General features: G+C 35.2%; 1 protein-coding gene across 2 annotated transcripts in view; it reads left to right on the forward strand.

The window, feature by feature from the left end:
* Positions 1-13,853, forward strand: part of SLC6A15 (solute carrier family 6 member 15) — a 51,740-nt gene that overhangs the window by 4,568 nt on the left and 33,319 nt on the right. The window lies entirely within an intron of this gene.

Consider the following 13,853-nt stretch of genomic DNA (forward strand, 5'->3'; position numbering starts at 1 on the left):
ACAATTTTTATAAAGGGCTATTTGGTAATATTTATGAAAACTATAAGAGCTCATACCTTTTGATCAAGCTATTCCAGTTCTAGAAGTTTATTCTATAGATATGGAGATGCAAGATATACAAAGTAATTTGTTGGAACATTGTAGTAGCAAATTATCAGCGGTGATCTAAATATATGGTATACCTATACCAAGCAATATCATACAGAAGTTTTTCTAAATGAAGCTATTACATTGAGATCAAAAGTTTCAAAGAATTTATTTGAGTGAAAAACTAAGAGGTAGAATTATGCACATCGTAATTGTTGTGTAAAAAGAAGCAGATTGGGGACTGGTGGGGAGAAAACACATATTAGCTTGAATATACAGAGAATGTTTAAGTGTATATACACACACACACATCTATATATGCTAGTATATACAGAAAATATTTATTGAAGATTTTGATTACTTATTGGGAGGTACAGATGGTACAGTATATTCTGGGGAGAAAGGGTAGGAAGATATATATATTTCTTTACTCTGTGCCCTTTAATACCATATTATAGTATTCTGTATTCAAAATATAAATACATAAAATATTTTAAAGTGAAGACAGAGGCAAATGAACACCTTTGGTAGAGTTTTATTCATTCATCACATGTCATGGAATTAGTAAGGTACAAAACTCAATGAGTGTTTTGACTACTCCCTGATTTTTGTTGTTTCTGAATTTACAAGAGAGTTTCCCGTTTCCAGAGTTTTAGTAATAAAATTATATTGTAGAAGCATATTTAGTACTTGATTCAATAAAGTTAGCCAATTATACTAGCAAAAAAAAGGCGGCCGGGCGCGGTGGCTCAAGCCTGTAATCCCAGCACTTTGGGAGGCCGAGACAGGTGGATCACGAGGTCAGGAGATCGAGACCATCCTGGCTAACACGGTGAAACCCCGTCTTTACTAAAAAAATACAAAAAAACTAGCCGAGCAATGTGGCGGGCGCCTGTAGTCCCAGCTACTCGGGAGGCTGAGGCAGGAGAATGGCGTAAACCCGGGAGGCGGAGCTTGCAGTGAGCTGAGATCTGGCCACTGCACTCCAGCCCGGGCTACAGAGTGAGACTCCGTCTCAAAAAAAAAAAAAAAAAAAAAAAAAGAAATAATACCAATCCTACTCGAACTATTTCAAAGAATAGGAGAGGGGATACTTAAAAACTAATTTTAGGGTATTAAAAAAAGTCTTAATTTTGAGATGGGAGTTGAGTCCCATGTAGTTGGTAAGAAATAACACAGAGTTCTCGTAAGAGCTTGACAATATAACATTGTGTAATAACATTTACACAATACATATAACATTTTGCAAATATAACATTTTGTAATACCTATATGAAAGTTTCCTAATCAGAATATTGACATTGATACAGTCAAGTTACAAAAGAGTTCCATCACATAAGGATTCCCTGTGTTGGCCTTTCACAACCACTTCACTCCAGTCCCCAGGCTCTCCTTAACTCCTGGCAACCTCTAATCTGTTCTCCATATTTAATTTTTGGTCATTACAAGAATATTATAAAAATGTAATCATACAGTATTCAATGTATTTGAATTAATGTTTCACTCAGCATAATTTTCTGTAGGTTCATCTAAGTTATGTATATCAGTAGATTTTGCTGAGTAGTACTTAATGGTATGGATGTGCCAGAATTTATAATTATTTACCCATTGAATGACATCTGGATTATTTCTAGTTTAGGGTTATTGTAAATAAAACTGCTATGGACAGTCCTGCATAGGCTTTTCTGGAGCATAAAATTTCATTTATCTGGGATAAATGAGAACACTTGCTCAGTTATATGGTAGCTGTGCGTAGTTTTTAAATAAACAGTCAAACTGTTTCCCAGAGTGTTTGTACAATTTTACATTCTCACCAGTAATGAATAAATGATCCATTTTCTCTGCATCCTTGCCAGAATTTGGTTGTCACTATATTTTGGCCATTCTGATAGGTATATAGCAACATCTCATTGTATTTTAAATTTGCATTTACCTAATGGCTAATAATATCGAGCCTCATTTCATGTGCTTATTTGTCATTCATATATTATATTCAATGAAATGTCTGTACCTATTTTCTTATTTTATTTATAATGGTGGGTTTTTTGTTTTTTTTTCCTCCCGAGACGGAGTCTGGCTCTGTCACCCAGGCTGGAGTAAGGTGGCGCGATCTCGGCTCACTGCAAGCCCTGCCTCCCAGGTTCACGCCATGCTCCTGCCTCAGCCTCCCGAGTAGCTGGGACTACAGGTGCCCACCACCTCGCCCGGCTAATTTTTGTATTTTTAGTAGAGACAGGGTTTCACCTTGTTATCCAGGATGGTCTCGATCTCCTGACCTCGTGATCCGCCCGCCTCAGTCTCCCAAAGTGCTGGGATTACAGGCGTGAGCGACGGCGGCTGGCAATGGTTGAGTTTGTTTCCCCCCCGCCCCAGACTAAGTCTCTCTCTTGTGCCCCAGACTGGAGTGCAATGACACAATCTCTGCTCACTGCAACCTCCGCTTCACTAGTTCAAGAGATTTCCCTGCCTCTGCCTCCCTAGTATAGTAGCTGGGATTGCCAGCGACTGCCACCACACCCGGCTAATTTTTGCGTTTTTCCTAGAGACAGGGTTTCACCATGTTGGCCAGGCTGGTCTCGAACTACTGACCTCAGGTGATCCGGCCGCCTCGGCCTCCCAAAGTGCTGGGATTACAGGCGTGAGCCATCGCGCCCCGCAACTGTCGGGTTTTAAGAGTTCTTTATATATCCTAAACACCAGTCCTTTGTGACCTTCAAATATATTCTCCCATTTTTAAGCTTTTTTTTTTTTTCATCCTCTTAATAGGTTCTTTCACAGAGCAAAAGTTTCAAATTTCGAGGCCCAGTTTACCAGTTTTCGTGTTGCTGAATCCTGCTTTTGTCATGTCGAAGGGTTCTTTGGTTAACCCTAGATCTCAAAGATTTAATCTGATGATTTGTTTCTTAAAGTTTTATATTTTCCACTTAAGTTTGTGATTCATTTTGAATTAATTTTTGTATAAGGTGTGAGGTTAGGTTCAGGGTTATACTTTTGCCTAGGGTTGTCCAATTATTTCCAGAACGATTCGTGGAAAGAGCTATTTTTTTCTCCATTGAAATTGCTTTGGTACCTTTATCAAAAATTAGTTGGGCATATTGTGTGCACTTCTTTCTGGGTAGCCTCTTCTGTTACATTCATTTTTGGCTATCCTTTCACCAACCTCACATAGACTTCATTACTGTAACTACATAATAAGTCACGAAATTAGAAAGAATCATTCCTCCCACTTCATTCTTCTGTTTAAAATTGTTGTAGCTTCTCTAATTTTTTGCCTGTTCATATAAATTTTGAAATAATCTTCTTTGTAGAAAAATGTCACTGATATTTTGATAGGAATTCATTTAACCATATATCAATTTAGGGAAATCTGGCATCTTTCCTATGTTGAGTTTTCTAATCCATGAACATGGCATGTCTTCCCATACATTTAGATCTTCTTTCATTTACTTTATCAGCACTTTCTAGTTTTCAGCAAAAAATGTACCATCCAGGTTTTGTTACATTTTTGTGTAATTATGTCAGTTTAATGATTATAAATGCTATTGCATTTTTAATTTGCGTCCACTTGTTTATTGCTAACATATGGAACTATAAATGATTTGTGTATGTTTACCTTGTATTCTGTGATTTTTTTGGATTATTATTCTAGAAGGTTTTTTTTTTTTTTTTTTTTGAGACGGAGTCTCACTCTGTCCACCAGGCTGGAGTGTAGTGGCGCGATCTCGGCTCACTGCAAGCTCCGCCTCCTGGGTTCAAACCATTCTCCTGCCTCAGCCTCCCTAGTAGCTGGGACTACAGGCGCCCGCCACCGCGCCCGGCTAAGTTTTTGTATTTTTAGTAGAGACGGGGTTTCACCATGGTCTCGATCTCCTGACCTTGTGATCCGCCCGCCTCGGCCTCCCAAAGTGCTGGGATTACAGGCGTGAGCCACCGCGCCCGGCCTCTAGAAGCTATTTTTGTAGATTCATTAGAATTTATAATATAGACATTCAGAATGTCTGCAAAAAAAATTGAATACTGTATTATTAATATTCATATAACATCCTTGAAATGATCAAAAAATAAACATGGAGAACAGATTAGAGGTTGCCAGGAGTTAAGGAGAGCCTGGGGACTGGAGCAAAGTGGTTGTAGTTATAAAAGGCCAACACAAGGAATCCTTATGTGATGGAACTCTTTTGTAACTTGGCTGTTCTTCTTTCTTGATTTATGTGACTTATACACAAATTTGTAACTTGACTCTTCTCCTTTCTTGATTTATGTGACTTATACAGTTAGCTTTCTATATCTTAGGTTCTGCATCCACAGATTCAACCAATGCAGATGTGAATCTAATACTTGTGGGATGCAGGACACACAGATGAATGTGGGACTTGAGCATCTGAGGATTTTGGTATTTGTGGGAGGTCCTTGAACAATGCCCCTTGGACACTAAGGGGTGACTGTATTTCCTTCTCCTTTCCTTATGCCACTGCTTAGAACTTCCAGTACTATATTCAATAAGAGTGTGAGACTAGACGTTTTTGTCTTGTTTCTTATCCTGAAGGAAAAGCATTTAGTTTTTCACCGGTAAATATAATGTCAACTGTAAAATTTTTGTAGATGCTGTTGATCAAGTTGAGAAAGTTTCCTTCTATTCCTAATTTTTGACATTTTTGATCATAAATGGATATTGAGTTTTGTCTTCTCTGGATCAGTAGATATAGTCACGTGATTTTTCCTTTAGTCTGTTATTATTGTATATTACATATTGATTTTTGAATATTGAACCAACCTTGAATACTTAGAATAAACCCTACTTGGTTATGGAATATAATTTTTTTATACATTGCTGAATTCTGTTTTCTAACACTGTGTAAAGGAATTTTTTGTCTATATTCATTAGGAATATTGATCTGTAGTTTTTTATTTTTTCCTATGATCTTTGCCTGGTTTTGGTATCTGAGTAATACTGCTTTCATAAAATGAAATTCGAATTATTCTATCATCTTCTATTGTCTAAAGAGATTGTGTAGAATTGGTGTTAATTCTTCTTTAAATGTTTGGTAGAATTTTCCAGTGAGATTTCTTTTGTGACAGTTTTAAAATTATGCATTCAACTTCTTTGTTAGTTATATAGCTATTAAATGATCTATTTCTTATTGGCTAAGTTATGGTAGTTTGTGTTTTTTAAGGAACTGATTGGTTACACCTAAGTTACTAAATGTATGTGTGTAGAGTTTATGTTAGTATTCTCTCATGGTCATTTTGATGTCTGCAGATTTTGCAGTGATAATTTCTGTTTCACTTATGATTTCCAAGATGCCTTAAGCATGAAATTGACTATATGCATCTTTACATATGATTCACCAAATGTGGCTTGGAAAGTTAATACCTATTTTATGGTTAAAATAAAATTGCTGTGAGTATTTAAACACCTAAACCACATATCCTCTACATAGATCTTGCCACATTGTGAAGATTATTGGACAGTATTTTAAATTTCAGTAAAGTTTGTTTAATTTTAGTTAAATCCAATACATAATTAATCTTATCCATAGACAAATGTTTCAGGTATCTATTGCTACACAACAAACCATTCTACAACATAGTGTCTTAAAATAATGACTTTTAAAAATCATTCTTCTGTGAGGTGGTTGGGCTCATTTGGATGGTTCATCTGTTCTGATTGGTGTTAGCTGGCAATTCAGCTAGGGTTGGAATATCAATACCTTTTTTCCTATGTCTGGAGCTTCACCTCAGATGATGGTTGCTTGAGACTATTTCTCGTTCTCACTCTCTCTCTCTCTCTCTCTCTCTCTCTCTCTCTCTCACTCTCTCTCTCTCTCCCTCTTTCCATGTGGGGTTTTAGCAGGAGAAGTATACTGTTTTACATTGTTCCTAGCTTCCAAAAGAGGGAAAGCAGAAACTGCCGAGCTTCTATAGCCTTGGAACTTGCATAGTTTCACTGCTGCTGCCTTCTGGTCAAAGCAAGCTCAAAGTTAACCCAGATTTAAAAGAAGGGAAAACAGCCTGCTATAGCAAATCACTATGAAAGATCCAATAACATTTTATAAGGATTTATGAACAAATAAAACATATTCAGTGCCTTTAAATTATTATTTTTAGAAAACATAGTATACATTAGTTTAAATAATAGTATATGCCTCCTAAAGATTGGTCCAGTTCCTACTCCCTGACATCTGTAAATGTTATCTAATTTGGAAGAAAAGTCTTTGCAGATAAAGTATTGAGATGAAGATATGATTTCAGAAGATCCAGGTGGGCCCTACATGCCATGACAAGCATCTTTATAAAAAAGATGGAGAAGGATATTAGACTGAAGTAGAAAGAAGTAGGCAATCTGACCACAGAAACAGAGAATGCAGTAATGAGGCCACAAACTGAGGAATTCCAGCAGCCACCAGAAGCTGGAGAAGGCAAGGTTCACACTCTCCCCTAGAGCCTCCCGAGAAAATACCGACCTGGTAACGCCTTGATTTTGGTTGACTGAAACTTATTTTGGATTCTTTGGTTTCTAGAAGTATGAAAGAATACGTTTCTGTTGTTTGAGACATTAAATTTGAAGTAATTTGTTAAAGCAATCTTCAGGAAATAAATATAATGCCTAAGTCTGAGGTGTTCTTAATATGTTAATAAAACTTTGTTTTAAAAACTTTTTCTCTACTTCAGAAATCTTTAAAAAGAATTTTGAAAGATTGTCTGTCTTTGGTTCACAGAAGTCAACAAAAATATACTTCAATTTATGAAAATTGCTTTATGATTATAATTAATTTTGAAATAATTACAATTTCACAGAAGGGTGCACATGGAGGTCTGTGCACGATTTACTTGACTTCCCCACCACTTTAATATCTTATGTAAGACACAGTACTATATCAAAACCAGCATATTGATGTGGCATAATCCACAATATGTCTATGTTTATAGCTCTATGAAATTTTATAAAATGTGTACCTTCTTGTATCCCTTACCACAATGAAGATAGTAACCTGCTACTCTTTTTTTTTTTTTTTTTTTTTGAGACGGAGTCTTGCTCTGTCTCCCAGGCTGGAGTGCAGTGGCCGGATCTCAGCTCACTGCAAGCTCTGCCTCCCGGGTTTACGCCATTCTCCTGCCTCAGCCTCCCGAGTAGCTGGGACTACAGGCGCCCGCCACCTCACCCGGCTAGTTTTTTGTATTTTTTAGTAGAGACGGAGTTTCACCATGTTAGCCAGGATAGTCTCAATCTCCTGACCTCGTGATCCACCCGTCTCAGCCTCCCAAAGTGCTGGGATTACAGACTTGAGCCACCGCGCCCGGCCCTTGCTACTCTTTTATAAGCACATCCACTTGCCTTCTCTGTCCCTAACTCCTCAAACCATGGATATGTTGTTCATTTCTATAATTACGTTATTTCACAAATGTTATATAAAAATTGTTATATATGTATTTCTTTGAAATTGGCATTTTTATATTGTTTTCACTGAGTATCATTTCCTTTAGGAACATGCAAGTTGTTGCATGTATCAGTAGTTTTTTTTTAATGCTGATTAGTGGTTCATGGTGTGAATGTAGCACAATTTAACCATTCACCCATTAAAACGCATACTGGATAGTTTCCAGTTTTTGACTATTATGAGTAAAGCTGCTATGGACATTTGTATACAAGTTTTGTAAGTCTTTTTTTATTTTTCTGTGATATATCCCTGAAATATAGTTGGTGGATACTATGAGAAGTCTTTATTAGTGTTAAAAGTAACCAAGCTTTTTTTCAGAGTGACTGTACTATTTTACATTTCTACCAGCAACATGTGATTGATTTAGTTTCTACATGTCCTCACCAATATTTGGTGTTATTACTTTAAAAAACAAAGTTTAGCCATTCTGGCAAGTGTTATATTTATAGTCCACCTTTTGGGAAAAAAAATATATATTTAATGAAGGATAAATTGTGACTTGGTATTGCTATTTGTAAAAAAAAAAAAATTTCCTTTCCTTTTGATCGGTTCTGTAATTTTTTATTTTATAACTTAATGCAAAAATTTTATGTAAAGGGGATATAATTTGCAAAAAATTCATATTTTTCATCAAGATTATTATTTCAGTATTTCACCAAATCTCTTTATGAAAATTTTTTTCTCTGTAATTATACCATAACTATAAACTAATCAGCATATGGTGACAAATTTTCTTGAGCATTACAGTATGGTCCAAATTTTGATTTGATTTGAATGGTCTTTATTTTTGTCCTATATTAGAAAATGGAAAAATGAATTGCATTTGAATCTGTAAATAATTAATTCCATGTTCAGATTAGTTCATATTTAAATAAAACTTTTTTTTCCAGTGAAATTTTGAGTTGTCAAAGTCAGGGAGATAATTTACTGGTGTTCTAGTGCTTTATTATAGAATATTAAGCTTGTAACAAATGCCAAAAATTAGCCAGTGCAGACATATCTGTTTGAGTCATCCATCATTTATGTCAGATGCAGATACTTACCTGCTACTTCAAGTGTTTGCATATTTTCCCTGGAAATGTTAATTAAAATGTAATATAATTTCAAAAGAGATTGTAACAATGGCTTGGGGGGTAGAAAGTTTTGAAAGATGGAACACGAATGGCAGAAAGTATTGAGTTAATTTTGTAGTGAACATATTATATAGCAAGACTGGTCAAGATAAAAACAAAGAAAAAGACCTATTACCAATATCAGTAATAAAAGTGAGATATGATGGCAAATTCTATGTGTGTTTTAAAAACTGTGGAATGTTATAGAATACTTTATGGCAATGAATTTGGCACCTTACGTAAAATGGACAAATCCCTCAAAAAGACGGCTTACCAAAAGTAAAACAAGAAAAGGAAAATCTTAGTAGCTGTATATCAATGAAATAAATTCAATTTTAATTTAAAACATTTTCAGAAAGAAAACCCCAAAACTAGATGATTTGGGTTATTGGTGAGTGCTCCCAAACTTTTAAAGAAGAAATAAAACTAATTCTACACACATACTCTCAGAAAATAAAAGAGAAATCATTTTAAAGCTTTCTAAGACACCACCAAAACCAGAGAAACAAAATAAATTTATATAGAAAATACCCACTTTCCCATGAATGCAGTTGAAAGAAAATCTATAACAAAATATGGCAGATTTATTTTAGTGATGTATTAAAAAGTAATTCATCATGACCAAGTGAGGTTTGTTTCATAAATGAAAGATTGTTTTAAGATACAAAAGCAACGAATATGGGATACTCCATATCAATAGATGAAGAACTCATGTGGTTATCTTAATAAAGGTCAAAGTAATTTGTCAAAATTTACCACAATAATTCAAAATAACTACCACATTGAACTAGGAATATAAAGTAATATATCTAAACTAATAAAGGGATCTATGAAAAAATTGCCCAACTAATATTGTGCTAGGGGAACATTGACTATTTTTCAAGTAACACTGAGACATAAATGAAGATGTTTGCCTTTAGCATATCTAGTCAATATTTTGGTGGATGTCTTAACCAGTAAAATAAGTCAAGAGAAAGATATAAAAGTAAACAATTATGCAAATGAAAATTAAATTATCATTATTGACTGATGACATGATTATGTAAGTGGAGGTCCTCCGGGATCTTAGAAAGATACAAAACTCGATTTAGCATCTTTGTGGGTAGAAGCCTATATTAAAAATCAGTTATATTCCATATAGTAGCAAAATACAATTGAAACCTGTAACTAAGAAAAGAATTTGCAATCATACCCCAAACACACATTAATCAGAGATAAATTTAACAAAAGTTGTGCAAGACCAATACAATGAAATCTCTGAAGCACTGTTGAGATAAATTAAAGGCATGAAATAAATAAAAAGATACACCAAGTTTATAGACTGGAAAACTCAATTGGTTAGATGTCAGTGTTCCCCAAATAGATCAATAAAATCAACGTAATTCAATTTTAAATCCTAGTAGGCTGTTTTTGTTTTGTGTTTTTTTTTTTTTTTTGCGGTGGAAATTGTCAAGCTGATTTCAAAATTTATGTGGAAATCAAAGAACCTAGAATAGGTGAAACAATCTTGAGAAAGAACACAAAAAGCAAAATGGTTGGGGTTAAGAACCACTGAGATGGAAATTTATTATCATGGTTATAAAAATTTTGGATCTAGTTTTAAGTGCTTCAAAATGGATTTATTTTGAAAAATATATGATGATAACTAAAGCAATACAAAAAATGAGAGCTTGAGAAAGAGGTAAATATAAGTTCAGAGTTAAATAATGTGAAGTTCCCAACATATTTGTGTATTTATGTTCATATACAGAGATAGATGAATGGAAATAGAGAAGTAGTTTTTGATTCATAATTGGTGTGCCATTTGGGGTTTTTTGCAATCTGTAGAAACTTATGCTGGATAAGAGGCAAAAGAAAAGTCATATTGGCAGCCACAGGAGCTCAAAGAAACAATGGGGTGCTTGGCAATGAAATGGAAAAGGACAAGAATGAAAATAGTTCTGAAAACCAGGAACCAAAGTCCATGACTACGGCAGTATTTACAGCCTGGGCATAATGCCTTTGATGGAATTGGATGACATGCTTACTTTTTAAATCTCTTTGTGCCTCTCCTCAAGACTAAAACTCAAGGGAGGTGGAAACTAAGGAGATGCTGATTGTTTTTCAAAGATAGTGGTAGTAATTTTTTTTTCCTCTCTAAGCATGCCTTTTGCAGTAGGGTTTTGTTGCCCCTTCCATCAAAAAGTAAGGTTTATCTCTACTCTTGAATCAGTGTGGACTTAGGTTTGAGACTTTCTTTGGCCAATGAGGCATTAGCAAATGTGAACTAGAGAGAGGCTCCAGTAGCACTTGTGCATTGGACTCACCTTTTTTTTTTTTGGCTATGGTTGGAAATCTGAGCTACAATATGAACAAGTTGCAGCTAGTATTTTGGAGACATTACTTATAAGCAAACCAAAGTGCTCCACCTGATAGCCTGCCTTTTGCTAGAATGTCAGTTAGACCATATTAGACCACCTCCTTGGAACTGACCGATCACTGCAGTGCAGGACCGAATTCAAGAACAACTGATCGTGTAAACCTGGTTCACACTGCTAATCCAGAGAATCATGAGCCAATTAAACTGTTTTTCAAAGCCACTAAATAGAGAGGATATTTGATGTGCAGCAATGGATATCTGAAACAAACAAAAAAGTTGTGTTAAGAAGAAAATTAAAACATGTAGCGTTGGCCCTGGACTTAACATTGTCCTTAATATTACAGAAGCATATACAACAAATCAGTTATAGTCTTCGTGTTGTGATAATCATAGTAATAAAAGAGAGAATATATTAAGTCCTCTCAGTGTGCTGACATTGACTTTATGCACTTTTTTAGTAGATAAGTATATTATTGTTCTCATTTTATAAATGAAGAAACTGAAGCACAGTTTAGTAACTTGGCCAGGGTCATAAAACCATAAGTGACAGAGTTACAATTTGCACTCAAGATAATCTCTTTCTAAAATCTATGTTTAAATATTTGGGAACAATACATGTCTTTTCACATCAACACATATTGATTCTTATAATATCACATTACAATTAAATAGGACAGATTATATGAAAACATGAAGAGCTTAAGGTTATTATCCTCTTTTACATAATAAAGGTTTTTTTTGGTTTTTGTTTGTTTGTTTGTTTTTTTAAGACAGATCTTACTTTGTCACCCAGGCTAGAGTGAAGTGGTGCTATCTCGGCTCACTGCAACATCCACCTCCTCGCTCAAGTGATTTTTGTGCCTCAGCCAACCAAGTAGCTGGGACTAAAGGTGCTTTTTTGTAGTTTTTGGTAGAGATGGGGTTTCACCATGTTGGCCAGGCTGGTCTCAAACTCCTGGCATCAAGTGATCTGCCCATTTCAGCTTTCCAGTGCTGGGATTATAGGTGTGAGCCACTGAGCCCAACCAAGTCATATTTATACAGTATCTATTACTTCCTACATGAAAGATGAGCATATTTTCACACTTTTATTTCTTTTTCCCCTCTCATTTCAATTTTTGATTTTATTTTTATAACAATTCATAATTGTCCCCTGCACATAATTTCTATAAAATGTAAACCATATCTCCTTGTTTAAATTAATGTTCACTTCTATTCTTTAACATGGCTCCTCTTTACTAAGATCTTTAACTTTGTTTTCTCTCTTTGGCTAAATTTTATGATTATTTAGTCTTTCCCTCCATTCCCCACTCCTTCATCCCATAGCACTCATCATTTCTGTCATGCATAGGAATATTTGCCTGTGGCTTTTATAATCAGAATACAAATTAATTGGGTATAAAATTGGAAATCACATATTTTTCTCTTAGTTTTATTGAAATTAATGAATATTATGAGAAGTGTTTTAATTTCATCTATTAATGAATATTATGAGAAGTGTTTTAATTTCATCTTTCTAATTCTGCTTGAAATCCCTAGGAATTCTTTATCTTAGTAATTTCTCACTGTTTATTCTTCTATATTGTTATTATTATTTGCAAATACAAGTCTTCAAGCAAAACCTCTGCTTTTCTTGTAGTATTTTGTGTCTTATTAATTGTATTATTGTGTTTGGCTATACCAATTAGAAGTTTGTTGGATTACTTTTAGCTGACTTCAGTTTCCATTAGCTTTCTTCTAAATTACTTTAAGATATTTGTACCCTTTCATTTCTTTTTTGTGAACTTTCTTTACATCTGTCCTCCACGTCTCAGATATAGTTTCAGTACTGTTTATTCTAGTTTCTGTTGTTTCTTTTTCTATTTTATTTTATTTTATTTTATTTTGAGATGCAGTCCTGCCCTGTCACCCAGGCTGGAATGCAGTGGCGTGATCTTGGCAACCTCTACCTGCAACTTCTGCCTCCCTGGTTCAAATGATTCTCCTGTCCCAGCCTCCTAAGTATCTGGGATTACAGGTGCCCGCTACCACACCCAGCTAATTTTTGTATTTTTTTAGTGGAGAGGGAGTTTCACCATATTGGCCAGTCTGGCCTCGAACTTCTGGCCTCAAGTGATCCACCCACCTAGTGCTCCCAAAGTGCTGGGTTTACAGGCATGAGCCACCACACCCGGCCTTCAGTTGCTTCTAATTACTCGGTCTGTGTCTGAATGGGGAAAAGGATAGGAGGTGTAACATACAAATAAAAAAAGGAAAAAAAAAATCCCAAAGTGATTACAGTATTTTTCTTGAGCTGTTAAGAGACTGATCATATATATAATGTACATTGACCATTTCTCATCTCATTTATACTTTTCCTTATGTTTGGGTATGACCTCACTCCATTTGTGCTCAACTCTAATTTTATCCAACATTCTCGATTTTTCCTGTTGTAATAATGTTGGGTCATTTAAATTCTGCACTATAGTATTGTTATTTGATGTCCCTTTCTCTCTGTTAAATATAATATCCTTAAAAACATGCTTTGTACTTTTCATTGATTATTATATCCCATAAAGCCCCATCACAATAAATATCAAACGGGTTGGGTGCAATGGCTTATGCAATATAATCCCAGCACTTTGGGAGGCCAAGGCAGGATCCCTTGAACCCAGAAGTTCAAGACCTACCTGGACAACATAGTGAGACTTCATCTCTACAAAAAGGAAAAACAAAATTAGCTGGGTGTGGTGGTATACACCTTTAGTCCCAGCTACTTGTGCGACTGAGGCAAGAGTATCTATGGGAAGGATACAGGCTGCAGTGAGTCCTGATTTTGCCACAGCACTCCAGCCTGGGTGACAGAGTGGGAGCCTG

Source organism: Trachypithecus francoisi, unplaced genomic scaffold, assembly GCF_009764315.1.
Source record: "Trachypithecus francoisi isolate TF-2019V2 unplaced genomic scaffold, Tfra_2.0 Lachesis_group11, whole genome shotgun sequence".
Lineage (NCBI taxonomy): Eukaryota > Metazoa > Chordata > Mammalia > Primates > Cercopithecidae > Trachypithecus > Trachypithecus francoisi.